The sequence below is a fragment of the Colius striatus genome, chromosome 1 (genome assembly GCF_028858725.1).
Source record: "Colius striatus isolate bColStr4 chromosome 1, bColStr4.1.hap1, whole genome shotgun sequence".
Classification (NCBI taxonomy): Eukaryota; Metazoa; Chordata; class Aves; order Coliiformes; family Coliidae; genus Colius; species Colius striatus.
Genome location: NC_084759.1, coordinates 198,892,290 through 198,911,433, shown reverse-complemented (window position 1 = coordinate 198,911,433; position 19,144 = coordinate 198,892,290).

Genomic DNA, 19,144 nt, shown 5'->3' with positions numbered 1-19,144 from the left:
ATTTAGTAAAAGTAATCATGCTGACAGCCTGCATGATGGAAGCCCTAATCTGTGCAGTGTCATGCACTATGCATCACCATGAAGGAATCTCTAGTGACTTGTTATTAATGAAAGGGAAGTAGTGACATTATTATTATTATTTATGACTTATCCTGCTTCACAGATGTGTGAGTCACTTTAAAAAAACAAATATAAATGGAATCTCTGCTGCTAACCATGCAGAGCAGCATGGCACAATTGCCATCCTCATGATTCCTGCTGCAAAGTGCCTAAAGAAAGAAGGCTGGGCAGCAGCAAGGACAGCACCATCTTTTAGTGCTGTCAGAGGTGGGTAAATGGAGAGTAGTCACACTGTATCACTCTGAACAGATATAATTCTGATTATTATTTCTGTTACATACTTTTCTAGATCTTCCTTTTCCCATCCTGGATTAAGGCTTCATTTACAAATGGTCTGAAGAATTAACTCCCAATCTCACTTTTCCAACTCATAGAAACTGTGAGCAACTGTGTTATTTTCCTACAATAGAGAATATGGGAAAGTAATGATTGTGCTTATTTTGTCTTTCTGTCTTTACTAGCCACTCAATATTTTAAGGGAAAAGAACACATTATATGGAATGGCAATGGAGGGAGGGAAAAATACACAGTGATGAGTTATTTGTAGATACTATTCTAAAAACTAAGAGAGAAATAAAGAATTATTAATAAAAGCAACACATATTGATTTTTTTTTTCTTGCTTGTTATCCTCTTTTTTAAGTCTGTAGTGTCTGAAGGCCCTGATCTGGGTCAGACGCAATGACAAATAGAAATGAAGTATATGTATGGGATGTGAGCCTTTCACCTCCAGCTAAATTTTGCTTTTAAAAAACCTCTAAACTAGTCAGTATACCCAAATTTTTGATCTCTCCAGTTGCAGGTACTTTTTTTCACTTTCCTTTCAGTTTAATCCCCTGATTCTACTTCCAGTTTCCCTGGTTTGCAGCTACCAATAAACATTATCACTCTTTTGAAATAGTGAAAAGTTTATTAAGGCAAAGTGTATTGAGTCTGAACTAGTATGTTCCATACTAAAAATAGGCTCTGAAAAAACAGCTCAAGATTTTCTTACACACGCTCAATTTTTTCACATCCTTCATGACAAAAGCCTGTTACTTCCTTGGCTTGATCTCAATGAACATGCACCCTCCATCACCACTAGCAGAAAGTCCTCAAAATAATCCAGAGGTATACACAAAGCAAGCAAATAAAAGCATTATCAAATTGGCATATCTTATGTGAGATGTCTTATCATGGATCTCTTTCTGGAACTAATGGCCCTTCCAGCAAGGTCTTTGGATGGAAAAAAGGTATAGCCTCAAAATTGAATCTTCAAGTCCTAAATTTATTTCCTCATTTGGTTCAATAGGGGTAAAGTTTTCTGGTTCATGGTGTGCTACAAAATGTATACATTTATCCAGTCATGTCTCAACTGAATGTTTTACTTGATCTTAAAAAATCACTCAAAATTGTCTTGGCTCCACTCAATTTCTAAGAACACCTCTGTTTCCTCACATTACTTTAAATTTCACAAAGCTGACACTCCATCCCAATTTTAGCTTCTTATAATATATATTGCTATTGCTCTGTCTTGATTGCTTTTCATGTGACATTACAGAACAGCTTGCAAAACATCTGGTAGTAAATGGCTGATATTTTGAAGCTATCATTTTGCATGAGGAACTTTCAGAGACATTAGTAAATTTAGGATAAAAGTCATTGTGAGAATACAGACCTTTTCACTATTGTTACAAGATCAGAAAAAATCCCTCGTGAAACCAAAATCTTGAAAGATTAGGGATGTTTTTTCCTTGTCAGCACAAATTATGTTTATAACAGAAAGTATTGGTTCTTAATTTATCATAGCTGTGACTTTTCATAAATTTGTTCTGGTTCTGGATGAAAGAAGGCTGCTATTTTAGACAGCATACACCCACTGAAAACATTACATCAAATGGTAAAGTAAATGGTAAAGGGAGTAAAGTTTTACTGAGTTTGATGAAGCTACCCTGATCTAATGCTATAGCCTAACAATGACTTCTAGGCAATGTAATAAAACTTCATATAGTTAAATCATACTGTAGGTAGTGAAAAGAGCGTAATTGTTTCATAAAACATGAAGCATTTTCATGAGAAAGTGCTAAGAGTGCTGTGATGCTACAGCAGAACCTCTAGTTTTGTAGGGTCAGGAAAAAGCATGGGCATTACTTTTATGACAATATTAAAGAAAAATGTGTGGAGAGGCTATTGGAATTTAAATGGTGAAATAAAAACCTTAGACTTACACAGTATATTTATTTAAGACATTTAACTGTTTATATACATCTTTTTACATACATACAGACTAGCTTGTGCTAAAAAAACCATTATTTGGACACAACTAACTTTACAGTCCTGCTATCCAGAATTGTAATCTCTTCCTACATGTGAGACAAGTCTAATATGTTCAGTCCTCAGTGTTATGAAATGACATTTCAATTAGTCTAGACCTTGCATCTCAAACATGGGTACACTGAAAAATTATAGGCTAAATTATGTATCTTTCTTGACATTTAACACTTAACAACACAAATGCAGTTAGAGCCAAAGCAATCAAACACAGAGGTTCAAAGTCACTGGATTCATGGCTTTGTGATGATTCATGTCAGCACTCATAAAAAGGTCAGCAAGCAGAACAGACATGGCAGATCAAGCACAATTCGTGATCTAACCCAATGTACAATTAAACAGTTCAAGTCTAGAAATAAGTATAGGTACAATATAATAAAGGAAAATAATCTTTTGTTTAGTCTCTTCCTTTGCTTCTCTCTGAAAGGTACTGTAAGATACGCTAAATGCAGGATGAGACAGAAAATCTTCCAATAGAAAGGGCAGAAAATAAGGAAAGAATGAATCCTTTAAGCACAATGATATATTTTTTAATGCCTTTCTTTCTCTTCCCTTGTCTTTTGACCAGCCTTAGGCTGGGGCTTTGATCTATATTTCAGTCACCGAGGTCCCTTATCAGAGAAAAACACAAGAAAAGGATAGTGAGAGATATAGATAGAATGACAAATAGATGCACCCTGTGTAACCACAGAGTGACTTTTCTGCTCTTCAGAATAAATTCTATCTGGAAAGCACAGCTCTATAGGAATGTGTAGGAGAGGGGAAGAAAGCTTTGTCCTGAGGGCTTAAACCAACTCCCATTGATTGCAAAAAAACCCACTTTTTGACATGTTGAAGACTTTAGTTGTAAATTCCAGAGGATAAAACAGGAACATACAATGTCTTAATGTTCCCTGTATACTCCTTTTTCTGTTCCACTTTCTTCCTGCACTGCAGGCTGCTTTGCTGTCCCTCTATATACCATTATTAATGCATATATTTATCTCTCTAGGTATAAATTCTACAAATAGTTTTTACCTACAGAGTGTAAGGTGTACAGATCAAACCTTCACCTAGGTTAACTGTCTGTCTCTGACAGACCAGGGACAGATGCCTGGGGAAAAGGAAGGGCCAAAGAGCAGTGTTTATCCTTTGCTTTCAATGCTTTACAGGTCAGTGACTTCCTGAAACAGAGGTGGTAGCCCAGTAATTTTCAAGAATTTTTACTATTTTCTAGTTTATCTGTATCTAGTCACCTTCCACGGACTCGCCTTCCAGAAGTATGCAGGACTCTTTTCCACAGATTTTTAGTATCGTTAGCTTCCTTTGGCAACATGTTTCAGAAATGTATAAGGCATGTCTTCAGCTTGCTTGTTTTGAGCTGAGTGTGCCACAGAATTTTCTTATGGTTTTAAACTCATGTTCTAGAAGTTGATCCCTTCTCACCACCTCTTTGTCACACTTGCCCTTCCCAGGCTGAATAGTCCTGTTCCGCTTGTTTCTTGAACAGAATGCATCCACAACTTTGATCAACAATGCTGCCCTTGTCAATATCTCTTCCAATTCTGCTCTATCTGAAACAGAAAGATCAGAAATGCACAAAGCATTGAAAATTCAGACATACCATAGATTTATACACTGGTATAATAATATTATGTATTTTTTTTCTCTATTCATTTATTAATAATTGCTAACATTTGATTTGCTTTTTGACTTCTACTGAAGACTGAGCTGATGTTTTTACAGAACTAGCTATTACATCCTCAATATCTCCCTCTCGAATCATGATAGCCCATAGCCCATCATTTTGTAACTAAAGCTTTATTGCTTTTACCTATGAGCATTACTTTACATTTATTCACATTGAATTTCATTTTCCATTTTATCACTCAGCCACTTATCCTTGTACACTCTTTTTGCAAATCTTTGCAGTTGGCTTTCATTTTTACCAACCCAAGCAAGTTCACACCATCAACAAAGTTTGTGTCCTCACTTTCTTCACCTTAGAGACTAGTGTATTTTCCTGGTGTTTTCAAGAAGCTGATTCAGGGACTAAGAAAAGTGAGATGATCTAGTCTACCTCAGCCTTCCTACTAGAATTCTTTGTCTTTTATGCTTTCAGAGTTTTGTCCTCTGATGGTTATGGGCCATCATCTTCTATCTATTTTTATCTACTTTTCACTCCTTTTTCATATTTATTCTTCTTATAGAGCAACTTCATTATTCATCTCTTCGAACAAGCATTGCATTTAGAGATGGAGTTTTGAATAGCTCTATTTCATAGAGATAAAAAAGCTTGCTCCAAAATAATGTTCATCTTGAGGGAAGCTAGCAAGCTTATGTAATGTTATGTTAAGAAAACACAGAAGTGGTATTGTATGCTTAGCTGCCACTTTGAATAAGGGTGGCTAAGACATATCAGCTTTTGTAGCCAGTAGTACACTCTGAATGATGTGATCAGCAACATATCTAGCCATTTGACACACACCTAATGGTCAGATACAAACTTTAATAACAAAAATACCTTAACTTCCCTCACATGACAAGATTTAGTTTGGTTGCAATAATTGTCAAGCATCATTTCTTTGGAAATCTGCTCCTGATTCTTTTCCCTCTCCTTTCTCCCTGCAGACATTCCTCTAACCTAGAGGCACAAAAAAACTGATGTAAAATGCTATGTAGTGAACACATATACCACCCTCCCAAAGGAAATCAGCTGGCAGCAAATGTGGACAAAGAGTTCATCCATGCCATTGATGGATGGGCATAAAAATCGCACAGCACTGCATTTACAAGACTACTTCAGCTGATTTTAGAGTCCTTCATAGCTATCTCAGCTCTTAACTAAACCCACTAGAATTGCACATGCAACTCATACGGTTAATTTAATGAGCTCTTTCCCATTTCAGACTATCTATAAATATGCCATCATATCCTCTAAACCTTATTTAAACTTCCTGAAGCACAGTAAAAACAAACTTCTCACCATAGTTAACAGCAGATTTCAATGGAGTTGTTCATGAGCATGGACTCTGTGATTCGGCGCAGACAAAAAACACTGATCTGTAAGCCACTGCACCACTAAACTCTTTTTATAGTAAGAACAGAACATTATTCCTTCTCCTTTTTCCCTATCTCCTAGTGAGGTTTTAATCCATGTGAAGTTTTACCTCTCACTCCATGGTTACCAAGTTTCCCTACGAGTTTCTTGTAAGGGTCTTTATCAAAAGTCTTTTGAACGCCTGAATAAATTTTATCCACCATTTCTCCCTTATTTAGTATTTTGTTAACTTTGAATGAGTGTTGGCAACTCAGAGAGGCACTATTTGGCCTTTAGAAGCCTGAGTCTTTAGTCCTACCAAGTTGTATACATTAATGTGTAAGTCTTCCTTTCATGATTTTCTTGACTAATTTTCCTGCTGTTGAGGTATGTCCTGCATATCTATAAAAAACAAATGCCCCTGGCACTTTATGAAAGAAATTAAGCAGTCTTGGCTACAACCCAGTTGGCAGCAGTAGCAGGTTTTTATTTCAGATTTTTAACAGTAAATTGTGTATCTTTAAACAGCAACTCAGCAGCTTCATTATTTAATCCCTCAGAGCTCCTAGATAGCTAAGATGCAGCAGTAATGGTTAATTACTATGCGATGTGTTGTATTATTCTAATACCTTTTTTTTAAATTTAGAAATTTAGAAGTTCACCCTTTCTTCATGTTGAGAATAACACCCATTTAAACTATTTATGTAAACAAAAGGTTATGTTGATTCACAAATGTAAATGCCCTGTATGTTTAGTCTCTCCTTGTTAGTGTAATGAAGAGTGCATGTGACTAAATCACCCTTTGAGAAAGAGTTGAGTGACCAAGCTGAGATAATAGGCCAAATACAGGTACAAAATAGTCAGTATTATGTTTTGACTAGAGGATGGCTGCCAGAAGATTGAATTATTGAGATTCAATTCAAGCTATCCTACTGCCTTGTAGCCCATTCTCCAGCAAGTCATTTAACCTCTTCTTCAGTCACAATACAGGGGTGACAATAATTGCCAGCCTCCTGGGCATGTTGTGAGGAATAATTAGGTAAATTTTTGAAATTGTTCTAATTATGTAATAGTAGAGTATAAAATTATGTTCTTCCCCCTGGGAGAGGTAAGGAGAGGGGGAAAATGATGAAAATAAATACTGCATAATACTGGAGAGGACAAATTATTGTCTTTGAGACTGGGCCAAATAGTGCCCTGGTAAGTGAGCATAAATTTGATTTACTTAAGAGTCTCATATACATTTGAAGAAAATTGATGTAATTTCACTGAGACCAATGATAAAGTCATTTACACCACTTGGAGCTCTGGCTCACTTATTTCAATAAAATTATTCTGCATTTATGTGGGTGTAAACCAGAATAACATTTAGTTTACTGTTAAGGTAATAACTTCTCTGTTCCAATTCCTGTGATGATTGGTAGCAAAAATAGTCTGTGGGATGCTGGTATGAAGGAGAGGAGAGGAGAGGGAGTCTTTGTTCACTCCCTTTAACTTCCTCGTCAGAAACACATCTGAGGAGGAAATGGATTTCTAGGATTGAATCCAATATACTTGAATAAGAATTCTGAAATCAAGGTTGGAAATGAAGCAAAAGGAGAGGAGAGGAGAGGAGAGGAGAGGAGAGGAGAGGAGAGGAGAGGAGAGGAGAGGAGAGGAGAGGAGAGGAGAGGAGAGGAGAGGAGAAAAAAACATTCTCCACATAAAGAGAAAGTAGTTTTTGTTGTTTATTTCACCAGTAGCTAGAAACTTAACTGAACCTCTTGTTCTCATTCTTGTGCCAGGGGGCTGTTGCAATACTGTTTAGTTTTTTTTCCCTCCCCTTCCTCCTGTTAAACTGCTTACTGGATGGTAAGACAGAGAGATGGGGCTCCAGGGTTTGTCTGGCTGGGAAGCAGCGTACTCCAGCCTAATTCCTTGTACCCTCTTCAGTGTTTCTCTCCTTTCTTTGTGCCAAATAAAGCTGAATGCAACCCAAAGATAAAGAAAGAGACAATACCCTGCTCAAAGAGCTTCCAGCAGATGCAGACACTTTCCAGTGAGGGAAATGGAGGAGAGGAAATCTGCCTGAGTTCTCTGGCCACAACAGAAATAGAAAGTGAACCAGTAATTCTTGAGACCCATTTGCTTTTACAACCTGGGTGGTTTTTTTAGGCAAAACACAGCAGGTAATAATAACTTTCTTTGTTGGGTGATGGAATTTTTGAATACTGCTACCCTAGGATTAATTGCAGCCTTTGGAAATGCTTTGCATTATCTCTCTGTTACAAGTGACAATGATTTGTTTCTGCTTTGCAAATTTCGGTTGGTTTATTTGAAATTTTATGAGGATAAAAGAGTTTTATGGAGGTAAAGAGGAAGAATTATCACTATATGTTAAAGGAAGAGTTATCGCCACTACTTATAATAGCAATAGGAAGGATTATCACTAGCAAATGCTCAGCAGGATTACTTTGGATTCAGCAATGTACAGTAAACAATCTTTATCTCTTGCAGAATGTCAGTGCATATTTTACAATAGAGTTGGCTTTAGTGCTTCATGAAAAAAATCTGCTGCAATTTGAGTTTAATCACTCTGAATCTTGGAATTAAATTAATATTCAGTTGTCATGAAACCAGGGGGAAAAAAAGCTGCCTATGAAAGGAATAAGAAAAGGTACTGTAATTTCATTTCAGTTTAGCTCAAATTTTAAATCTTTGCATCGGTATCTCCTTGGCAAGTTATCAGTGGATCCATAATAGTCAGCAGAAGGGTGTGAGCATGTAGATAATATACGTGAGATCACCTAGCAACCTAGTTCCAAAAGCTTCTGGTTTAAGTTAAACACTTTTTAAAAAGTAAACAATATATTCATGACTTCCCTCAGTCATGGTCATAAATATCAACTGATTAAAAGATGTTCCTATCTAGCAAAAATACAGATCCTTCAAACAGTCACAAGCATACACAGGCACATCTTCTCTGAGAGATTTAAGTTAACACAGCTAGGATTAAAAAAGAGTTACAAAGAAAGTATAAAAACCTATGTGAAGATTTGTTCTGGTAAGAAAAAAGGAAGTAATCAGAACAGAGATACATGTGAGCAAAACACTTAATATTCTGCTGTATATTACTTGGATGCCATGAAGATAGACAGCAAATAATATAGTGAGAAGATTTAAAAGACCATGTGAAGACACTGAGTCTGTCTGGAACATGATGGAATTAGCTGAACTTCTATTAGTTTTTCCCTTGGAAATTTTTATTCATATGTATAGTTATAAATATAAAGTCAGATTTATAAATCAAAAATACCCCAAGACAAATTCTGCACCAATTCTCATCTTTTTATTCACTTATCAGTGGTGGTTGCTTTGCTAATCTCTGCTGGAATTTAGGAAGGAGAGGGATGTTGTTTTCTTTTACATCTTTTTGATAGCTTTGAACAGTAACTCTAAGTAATCATAGAAAAGGAATATATACTATGACTTTTATATATATATGTATAAGAAAGTATATGGGTATGCATATATACATATAACACATCCTCCTGGGCTTTAAACAACATACAAGTGTTCTGAACTTCTGATCAAGGTGTCTCCCACTGGACAGAATTCTCGGTTATCAGAGAACAAAATACCCTCTAGACAAAACAACATGCTAGTTACACATTTCTCTCAGCCTCTAAGTTCAGGGAATGCTTGTACTATGAGTTTGTTTTGAAGTCACTGTTTTGCAATAGAGTTATGGTAATGGAAATTAAGTCTGGCTTAACAAAGATGGAAAACTGTTTTGCAAAAATGATGGAAAGCTCATGCAAATTACATAAATAAACTTGTTATGCATACTAATTTTCATGGATGAGTTTGTAATTTTTAATAGATAAACCAAGATGGGAAGTTCACACTCACATATGGATGTACTTATTAAGTTTACTAAAATGATATTCCCCTATTTGAAGAATGGTTCAATCATGGACAAAGCTGCCTTTCCCAAACACATTCAGCAGTGCATCTCAGATTTTACCTGGAAGATCACCTCAAGGATATAGTAGTGGAGGTGAGTTTATCATATCTAGTGCTTGCTGAACCTTCAAAGGTGGCTGATTTAACATGACAAGTTGATAGTGATTGCAAAAACAAATATGTATGAGGGCAATAGCAGTAAATGGGACTAGTTATTGACCTGCTTTTGGAAGCAGAAAGATCTCATTTTCTTCTTACATATTATATCTACAGCAACAAACTAGCTATTTGACATGAGAAGAAAATATGCCATAGCAGTGGAAGGTAGTTTGCACTAACAGTGTTGCATCTACATAGCTGTTCCAGTGAATCCATGTGAAAAGTTTTTTCCTAAAAGACAGCTATATCAACATGTGTTGTCAGTTCCAAACACATGGTCCTGTGATATTTTTTAATGTCAATACACTGGCATATTCTGCCTTCATTTACAGGTGGTCCAGTGTTACCTTCCTGAACTGTGGAAAACTCACTTTACACACAAGTAAACAAGTAAAAATAAGCCATCGCCTTATTTTCTTCTTTTAGTGGGTGATCCAGAACAAGCCAAGCTTTTTCATCTTTCACACAGCATTTTTCCAGCTTTCAAAGTAATGCTTTGGAAGAAGTCAGTTTTTTGATGTGGGTTGGTGTGTGGCTTCCACACACAGCCATGGAAGCAAATCCCGAGTGATGCGCAGTAGGAAGCATGCAGGTAATGAGATCACTCACATCCCAACATGTTACTGGATGCAGACCACGTTAGCAAGAACATATTTCTCTTTTCTGAAGGTCATTTTATTGAAACCAACCTCTGAAAAACATTTTGACTTTAACAGTACATAATTTTCTAATGCAGTTCCATTTCATTGAAATTGTACCTATTGTTCTTCAGTGGCAGCTTGGCTGGAAGGAGTCCATCCTCCAACAGTTTCTAAGCCTCCACTCAGCTGACAATTATAATCTATTTTCAGCTTACTATTCTTTACATCTTGTCTTTCCATATAACCTCTTTTCTTTGACCTTGAAGTCAACTAGGCTCATATGTCATGACCAATCTATGTGACAGGCTTGAATTTACTTAGCCCAGAATATTCAAGGTAATGAGATAAACTCTAGTGTCAAGAGGGCTCTCTGGCAGCCTCAGCCTGCGAGTCACTGCTAAGTCTGCTAAGTGGTGTGAAGACATAATTGTGATAATAATAGTACTGTTTAATCTCTATTGAACAAAGGTGTTCTGCCACACTTATGACCCCTGCACACTTATTTATCTCTTCCTGGTTCCGGAAATATTTTGAAAAGGGTTGGTCGTTGCTGCAGTGTCCTTGATGTGCACTTCTGGAGGCTGAGCCAGCAGGTGCTGCAGTGCTTGACAATCTTTAAATGCTTCAGCATTCTTGAATACCTGATATATCTTGTAGACTTCCTTCTTCTTGAAGTAGTTTTGAAAATTGGAAGATATATCCAAGAACAATCCTCAGACACTAAATGGCCACTGCTGCATGTCATGTTGAAAGCATCTGTTTGCCAAATGACAAAGACAGCCTGGGTCAGATAAGCTCACCTCTGCTTAACAAATCTGAACGTAAACAGAACATTTTTTTCCCTCTTCTCATAAAGCTGCCATTGTCATTGCTATAGAGAGCAACAATATTATTGTAGGGCAAAGCTTTGTCTTGTGAAGGATGGCAATGGAGTTTTCACCTATTACACGTCCAGGTGTATGAGATGCACTTGCTGCTTGGCCTATATGGCATTCTGGGATGCATCAAGAACAGCGTGGCCAGCAGGTCAAGGGAGGTTCACCTCATCTGGAGTCCTGTGTCCAGTTCTGGTCTCCCCAGCTCAAGAGGGACAAGGAACTTCTGGGTACTGGAGCATCTTCCTTATGAGGAAAGATTGCAGGAACTGGGGCTGTTTAGTCTGGAGAAGAGGAGACTGAGAGGGAATCTCATGAATATTTACAAATATCTAAATGGTTGAGGCATCACTTTTTTCTGTTGTATCTAGTGGCAGCACAACGAGTAATGGGATGAAGCTGGAACACAAAAAGTTCCATTTAAACATAAGGAAAAAATATTTCACTGTTCAGGTGAGGGAGCCCTGGCACAGGCTGCCCAGGGAGGGTGTGAAGGCTCCTTCTCTGGAGGTCTTCAAAACCTGCCTGGTCATGTTCCTGCGTGACTTGATCTAGGTGGACCTGCTTCAGCAGTGGGATTGGACTAGATGATCTCTAAAGGTCTCTTCCAACCCTACCATTCTATGATTCTATGTTTCAATGATTCTATGCCTTTCTCAAAGAGTCCTCCTAGAATAAGAAACTCCTTCTTATCTTTTTGATCACAGCTTTTACTTCTTAACCAAACTGACCCATGCTTTCTGATGTTCAGCTGCACTAATGAAGCATTTTAAATGGCTGCCATTGTTCTCACAGAATTCAGAATCTCTAACTGCACTGCCAAAGAGTATTTCTTCGTCATCTTGGCTTTTATAGTTTTCTATGCCCCCTATAGATACCTGTATGTTTTGCTGTAGTATCTAAGAAGATTCATGGTGTGTGGAAATGACCAGTAGCTGTAGATGAAAGGCTATTTTGGAGCACTGTAGGATGTACCTATTTTATTCCCAATATGTTTGTTGCCCATAAAAGTCTTTATTATGTCTTTATCGTAAATTCAGCAATGATTTTTCATGGCAAAGAGGGAATTATAGGGCAATACTAGTAACAGACAAATGTAAAGAAGACACCGATTTCCACTGTATACCAAGTAATCATTTCCATTTTCTATCTCCTTGTTAATTGCTTTTAAAGTGGAAACCGTGACTCTGTACTACTATAATTTTGCATGTTCTTGCACGTGAAGGCACTGGAGCCAGAGACCCATTCTGCTAGACTTTGTATGCACATGGAGTGCTAGACTCCATATGCACCAGGGCCTGTGGTTTTGAGGCTGCTCCCAGTTGCCTGTTGAAAGGCCTCATCAGCTTCCCCATCCTGATCCAATGGCCTGTAATAGACACCCACAACAGTGTCACATATGCTAGCCTGTCCCTCAACTCTAACCCACAAACTCTCAACACGTCCCTCATCCTCACCTGGATGGAACTCAGTACATTCCAGTTGTTCTTTCCCATAAAGAGCAACTCCATCACGTCGTCCTGTTGGCCTGTCTTTCCTAAAAAGGACATAGCCATCCATGACCATATTCAAGTCGTGTGATCTGTCCCACCATGTCTCTGTAAATGCCACCAGATCATAACCCTTTGCTTGTACACAGACTTCCTGCTCCTCATGTTTATTCCCCATGCTGCATGCATTGGTATAGAAGCATTTCAAGAAGGAAACTGATCGTGTAGGATTCACCCCCAACACTGGCTTGTCACCCTTAGGCTCAAATCTAGAGGGCCTGGTTTTATCCCCTTCCCCCTTCAAAACTAGTTTAAAGCCCCTTCTATGAGCCCCACTAACTCGTTGGTAAGGAAACTCCAGCAGATATCATAAAGCATCCATGTTAAATTCTGTTTACTTCATTGGAATTGTCTGTAAGGACATGCTCAGTTATTTCAACTCAGTTAATACGTAATAGCTCTTTAAGTGAGTAGCTTATATTTTATCAAAATTTGTTTCTTGTACACTTCCACACATTCACTTTTCATATTCACATTTTTACTTTTTACCAAAACTATTCAACATTTCTTCTGCTCTTAATATGAATGAACTTTTTACTAAGTTAAAATATTCAAAATTAATTAAAGAAGGTGTTCAAAGGATTGTTCTAGAAGTGAAAAACTAGCTAAATTTGCAGGAAGAAATATTTACCATTTGAAAATAAAATGTCAGGGAATGTTACCTCCAACTATGAAATGACAGTTCTGAAAATGTAAAATATTTAACATGTTACCCTTAACATATTACCTAGCCCACATATATCATATTTTTATATATTATAATTTAATTTTAAAATCAGAACAAAAAGACACTTTTGAAATGACAATTTGAAACTACAGTTTTTCTTTCTTTAGCTTGAAAATGTTAAAGAAAAAAAAAGTTCTATCATTTCTAGCATAGAGGTTTTGGATTTTTTTTTTTTTTTTGCCCTTACAGACTGAGATTTAAATTAAAAAATTATTTCAAATTTTATCATGAACCATGTGATAAAGCAGCAATTTTACTAACAGATCATATACAAAATTTCTCTATTAAACTGTTTTATAATATTGTGTTATAGAGGTTCCCAGTCAGTGACTCTTTAATGAGTTATGCTAGCATTAAATAGAAGGAACAGCACTCAGTGGAAGTCAATAAACTTGGCTGGCAGACTGCAGTGCAACCAAAAGGCAACTTTATGGATTTGAGAGTATTATATTGAGGCTACAGAGGTACAACGATATTTGCTGGAGACACGGGGGAATGGGGGCTAAGGGATCAGGAGGAATGTGTGGCAAGAACAGGCAGTGGTGGGTACAGTGAAGGAGGGAGAAAAATATGCAAACTGCAGCACTCAAATCTGGTTTACAGCAGATCGAGGGTCATTGCTTGTAGAAGAGTACACCAATTTATACTAAAGGTCATATCTGCTGTACTGGGATATATATATATATCTTTTTAATGAAAATAGCAGAGATCATGGACGCTTATGAATGAATAACTGAGCATGAAGAACTGCAGTTCTGCTGTAACAGATAATGACCATATTTCTCCTTTCAAAACTACTAATCTTATAATCTGTGTTGTCTGGTACCAGTATGCTGTACTGTTCCTAACTGTGCAATCAACCACATATTGTCTTAAAAACCACATGGTCAAATAAATATTTTCATGCTAGTGTGCCTTTAATTTATGAAGAATGTTTTTCTCTGTCAGTAATCCTTTTAGTCACAGCTGTTTAGCCTAGCGAAATGAAATAGTTCCCAGTATGCGAAAAGTCTTTCTACGATTAAATGTAATCAGTTTTTAATTAACTGGAATTTTCAATATCTCACAAGTGCTCTTTATGAAGTTTTATTCAAATGAGGATATGGATTACCTTACTTTGTAAAGTTTTTATTTCAGAGAAAAGACAGCAGCAGAGATGGTACAGATAAAATGAAGCTTAGCAGGAAAAGGACAATGCACGTATAAAATAGGCTTAAAGGCTACACAAGGTGTGTACCCAAACACGGACCTTGAGCAAGATCTTAATTCTGCATTAATCTGATATATACAGTTGTTAGTAGATATCACTATGTTAATTGTTGTTATTAACTATTATGGCTAATACTGTGTAGAGTGGAGCTTCAATCTGCTGAAGCAATGGCACAGATAGCTCCAAGTGTGACATTTCCCAGGTAGACTGAATGTCCTCTCCTAAAAAGTACTGTAGATGCTGTACTTCAGCAATGCACTAAAGAAGTCTCCAGGGCATTGTACGACATAAAAACTTTCAAAGTCTCATGAAGCAAAAAAAATGTATTATTACAAATTTTACTTCCTGGATCAATGGTCAAACAAATAGAAGATCATTCTAAACCTGAGCAGAAAGCCTACTATTATTTCTTTCGAGAACAGTAAAGTCGAATGTTATCTATTAAAAAATATATGATCATTTCTTTTCAATTACAGACAAGGAATTATTCTACCAAACTGAAAAAATCTCAGTTATATAAAGAACAAACCCTTCACTCCAAAAATCTGTAGCATAAAGTACTGCTGTAATATCATAGAAATATTAGCTATATCAAAAAGCTATACTTTAAAAGAATATTAAATGAAAAAAATCACAAATACATATAATCCCACTAAAAAGGAGGTTTAACATATATTTAAGAGAAAAAAGAACAAAGTTTTAACATCTTGTTTGGACATTTTTGCACAAAATATAATTAAAATTGACAGCATCTTATTAAATATTTTGCTTTCAGTCAAATTTATCTTCTGAATTATCTCTATGTAGTTCTCTTGCAAGCACACATTCTGTTGAGTATGCATAAAGTCCATTTAAATATATTTCAAGATTTTTTATTCTCATGGTTATGAATTCTATTCTGTCAATGGCTGAATGGCCATTTAAAATGTCAGTCACCCACCATTCCCTCTGACGTGGATGCTTAATATCTTGTACAATGAAATGGAGCAGGAAAGTCACAGTTTAAATCTTGATACAGATAAGATGAGACAGATATATTAGAAGGGTTGCAAAAGCAACTGAGTGAGGCATCTAAGCAATAAAAGCCAATTTACTTCATTCAGGTTCAGGCCAAGATTCCTTGGCCTGAAGGAAGGGTCCAGAAGGAAGAGGCTTTCCCAGCAGTCAGGTTTTTGGTTTAGGTCAAAACAAAAGCGTCATTTTGGGAGTCAGGATTGCAGGGTTCTTTCAATGCTCTGTCCTTGACTTGTGTGAGTTGGATGTCAGCCCTCTGGTCCCAGGATGGGTGTTTGTTAGGCAAGAACAACCATCTCTGTCCTCAAAAGTATGAGTGGAAGGAGAGAAATCATCCATTTTGCCATTTTTCTCAAGGTTTGAGGGGTACTTCTGTAGACCAGCAGTAGGACTGCCTGGAGCTGTGCTGCAGTGGCACAGGATTGCTCAGGGTAGTTTTTACATCTCAGTTGTTCTTACTAAGGGTGGAATGGCCTCTGTCTCTGGAAATTCATCTTGGTAAACTAGAGGAGTGGTCAAGGATGCCCAATCTGTCTCTATGTCCCCCATCTAAATGGTGATGTTCCTCGAGAGAAGATGTTTCTCTGTACCTAACAATGCAAAAGCTATGTTTATGGTGAGGAGAAAGTTCTTTATGTTCTTGCCACAGACTGTGAGGAACATGGGCTTTTCTGCCAGCAGTGTGGGACTATGCGATGGTCACCCAACAGGATGGCGAACAGAGAGCATCCGGGGGCAGGAGCTGGGAAAGGACGGCATTGGAACAAGTAAAAAGCAAAGGAGTTTCCTTCCGTAGGAAGAAAAGAAATAATTGGCTTGACTTAAAAAGCCCTAGCTTCTAAGCTCTAATTAAATCTTCCAATGAAGGGAAGGGGAGAATGAGGAGAATGTGACTGTAGAACTTTCTTCTTCAAAAACTGCACCATCCGGGGGTCCCATTCATCTCTAGGCAGACATTCAGCCCTTGGCCATTACAAAACCAGCCCTGCCTGGCACCAGCCTGCACAACCCCCAGCTGCTCACCAAAGCCAGGCACACGTGCTGAAGGAACGTGTGGGCTGGATGAAAGGTGCATTGGCATGTGGGGAAGCAGCTGATTGTGTCCCAGTACAGGGCTTTCACAAACAGCAAAGCTCTTCTCATCTCTCAGATGCTCTTTGCAGCCAAGATCGCTATTCACACACAGTTCACTAAGTCAAAGAGCAGTGTTCCTTCCAAAGAAGGAGCTAGATGGGCAATCTGCAAGAGTATTTTTTGAAACTAAGAGATCTGCTTCATAGTACAGAAATTTTCACTAAGACCTGGCAGCCCATGTCTTTGAGTGTGGACAATGTCTGAACACACTTCCACACAGCCTGGCTGGAGCAAAGATAGCTATTTATTACTGGTGAGTGTATAGACAAAATACTGCTCAGAAAGTACCAGGGCTGAGTAAGGCATAGGGTGCACAGCCAGCCATGGTGTTATGGAAAGCTAATAGGGAAAGTGTATGAGGAAAGAACAGTCATTGCTATGACACAGCAGGTATGCAGAAAAAAATCTTTCATTTGCAGGGGGTACATGTTATTGCAGAGGAATCACAAATGCACACTGGAAATGCATTTCCATTTAACCCATATTAACCTTTTTGCTTCCTATATAGGCCTGATGCCACAAGCTGCAGGTCACCTTTAGTCAGATTACCTCCAAAACTCATCTCTACCTGTAAAGGTTTTCTCCATATTCTTTTTAATAACAGCCTGAAAGTCAGACAGAGGTAGCTATAGCCATGCCTTTCTTTAGGGCAGAACTGCCCACTTGCAGGTGATGCAGGCAATAATGAGTGTGGGCTCAAGCCTGGAGCTATCTGGAAACACAGATGTAGCCTGAATTTTATTTCCTTAGAGAGGGTATGACCTCCCCTACATAAATATCTTTGGTGGATGAATCTCCCCATTGCCACTGAAAGTATCTATACTTCAACAGGGTTCTATAGTTCTAAATGAATGCATTATGTACTGTCACAGCTCTGGTAACAGACTTTTCTCCACTAGCATGGGGGTTTTTTGAGAATTTTTTACACTGTTAAAAGTAAAACTGCCTTGAAAAATATTTTTTTCAGCCTCAAAATATTTTTGTTTTAAAAAAAATAGTAAACTAAGAAGCATTCTTGCTTTTTCTGAAGTGGCAATTGAAAGTAGTCATGGAAAGACTTTTATTTTCTTTCAATGTTGTCTTGCTTAGATCTTGTATATAGCAGAAGCGAATGCCTAGAGGGAAAAGGAGAAAAGACGATGGTCACTAACATACAGTATTTTAGGACAGAATCCAAATGAGTGCTGCAGTCTTTGTTTGGGTAATAAAGGAACAACTGATGTAGTGATAATATACTTTAAAAAATAGCCAATGTCCAGATACAATAATGCCCTCATTGCTATGGGGATTTTTTTTCTGAAGTTATTTGGTTGCATAAATCATGTATATATAAATATATAAATAAAACCAACCTCCATGGCAAATCTCCAGGCCATTTTTGCAGCCATCAGCAAGGCAAACAGCAAGTATAGGAAGTTCCTCAACACAGATATAAAATAAAAATCAGGAAGAAACAAGTCCCTTTACAAGCTTAAACTACTCAGACAATGTATCTTCTGTCCACAGGCACACAAGCATACCGTGACACACAATGTGTCCTGACTAGCTCAGAATAAATCTAGAACCATAGATACATCAGGCTTTAAGGGATTCTCTTGTTCAGCCACCTGCACTGAGGCAGCACTAAAAATACAAGCAACACCCTGTATGTAAGCTGTACTTGAAATTCTTTAGTGAAGGAACTCTTCAGGCCTGCCTAAGCAGACTGTTTCAGTATTTTGTACATACTGGGAAGGTTATTTTATAATAATCAACTTAAATTGCCACATATTCAATAAATCTCCTAATTTTATCCCAAAGACTGTGGAAAATAATGAATCAGTCTCTCTTTTAGTACAAGTTGTATATATCAGAAAACTACTAACTGCATTTGTCAGTCCTGTCTTTTCCAGATTGAGCCCAGCTCATTCAGCTTAATCTTGCTACTCTTGTCAGGCTCCCTGTTTGTCTTAAACCAACACTAAAGCTGACACACAGTCTAGATAAAATCTTGTAATGGACAAGAAGCATTGGACAATGAGGAATGAAAAAAAAAGAAAAAAAAAAAGACTTGTTCTGGCAACATCAGACTCATAGCTGGTTTGTCTTTCTATTGATCAAATACTTTTATACAGATCAGGCCAATTCCTCTCCTGCACATGGTATTGGCACCACAAGTGCACAGATACTGAAACCCTCCTTTGCACAATGTGAGAACCAGCCCCACCAGTCTCTCTCAGTTGTCTTAGATTTCTGTTCTGCAAGAGAGGGTATTACACATCTGGCAATAATTAAGCTCTTCATACTGTAAGGTATTCCCTGCATTTTCCAGCCAAGTGCTTTCATTTTTAATAACCCTTGATTTTCTTTTCTTTCTTTTCTTTTCTGCAGAGTGCAGCAGCTTCAGATTCAGTGGTGCTAGAAGTGGGGAGGCTATGTAAACTGAATCAATAATGCTTAAA